General features: G+C 40.4%; 1 pseudogene; it reads right to left on the bottom strand.

The window, feature by feature from the left end:
• Window positions 1-961: 961 nt before the first annotated feature.
• LOC123489896 lies at window positions 962-1,132 on the bottom strand (annotated as a pseudogene).
• Between the last annotated feature and the right edge of the window lie 543 nt (window positions 1,133-1,675).

Below are 1,675 nucleotides of genomic sequence, written 5' to 3' on the forward strand. Positions count from 1 at the left end.
AGTTTGTTGTAGTGACTCAGTAAGGCTAATTGTAAAAGTAACCCTCTAAAGTGCCATGTTTGTACAGTTTATTATGTGGAGGAAACATTTAGGCAGCCAGGACCATACACCAGGACCGCTCCGTAGGCCGCACTGTAGGCCTAGCTCTTACTGCAGTCCAGTGCCATGGACATCTTTGAAGTTTGGCCTCTAGTAATTTAGGACGGCAACTTTATGAAGGCATCTTCAACGTGGTCTTATCGTACAAGGCTCTACAGACATGTAAAATAAAAACAGGCTATTTTTATTGTTCATATTATTTGCGTTGATGATGGAGCAAGTGGTTCAACATTCAAATGATGACCACACAGGACGTTGGAAAACGCGACGGTCGGTGGAACACTTGCGCCACCAAGTGGACAATTGCTTCAGTTTCCTTGTGGCATCAACGCTACCAGAGATATTTGATATAAGATCAAATGTTATGTCAATATTATTATCTCTAAATTGATTCCCCCACCGGTATTTCATATATTATTATTCAGATTTAGCTGTTAATCTGGATTTAATTTATAAACGCTTTCTGTCATTTCCGATTGGAGGGCGGATGACCACGTGACTTACGAACCTACAAATTTGTTACTTTGTAACAGTCAAAAGTGGTTATTCCCAACGTTGATCAACTCCCAATCTATGCCAAGATTTTTTTAAAGCATTGTCTTTAAAGCAATATCACTGTACCATTTACACCCTGTATCCTGTGCATGTGACGAATAAACATTGATTTGATTAGATGATTAACGCACCATTCACATCAGCTATCATAGTCAATATAGCAGTGACTGACTTGACCATCACTTTCTAGCCATCATTGACATTGAGATGAAGATGGTCAAACGTGAAAATATAAAATACATTGTGATCGTAATGGAATTTAACAAAGCAATTCTGTTGTCTTTGCCTGCTTTATCTTTACAATGAGAGGGGGTGCACAGTTCCTGGAGGTACTGCAATACCAGGTCGATGCGTGGAGTGGATGGAGCAAGCCCCTATTCCATCTCCCTGTTCCAAAAATCAATTGAATATATGGTCCCCAGATAGGGGACGTATCAGATATTAAAGAACAGTGAGGTGGGTTTTGTTCTGAAGAGTTTGTATGAGTAACATTTCTTTACCACAGCTCCATTTGCAGAAAATAAACATGGTCAGAGCTAACATTAGATAAAAACAAAGAGGAAAACACAGCCGAGAAAACCTTGCCCAAGGGCTCAGTCCCAAAAACCCAGCTCTGTTACAGTAAAAGCAATTACCACGATGATTTTTTGAAAAGGTACATTATAACATAAAAAACGGTACATAGTTGTTTATTTAAAACAATAAAACAATCATACATAAAAGTACCCATTCTTGTAAAAGCCAATTACTAAAAGCCATTTAAAATGTGCATAAATGATTTAACAAAGTTAAAACATTTTTAAGACATGAAAAGCCTGTCAAAAGTCACTTTGTTAAAAAGCTGTCTTCGGTCCTTTGTACAAGAACGGGGTGAGTCCTTATCAAAAAAAGCCTCCTGCTGCTCTTCCTGAATCGACTCCGTACCCGTCCGTCGGGGCCCAGAGGAGACTCCCCCCTAGGCGCGTCGCCCTATGCGCCGCAGCGCTGTCAGGCCATGGCCGCCGGGACCTTAGGTGTTGTG

The sequence above is a fragment of the Coregonus clupeaformis genome, unplaced genomic scaffold (assembly GCF_020615455.1).
Source record: "Coregonus clupeaformis isolate EN_2021a unplaced genomic scaffold, ASM2061545v1 scaf3423, whole genome shotgun sequence".
Classification (NCBI taxonomy): Eukaryota; Metazoa; Chordata; class Actinopteri; order Salmoniformes; family Salmonidae; genus Coregonus; species Coregonus clupeaformis.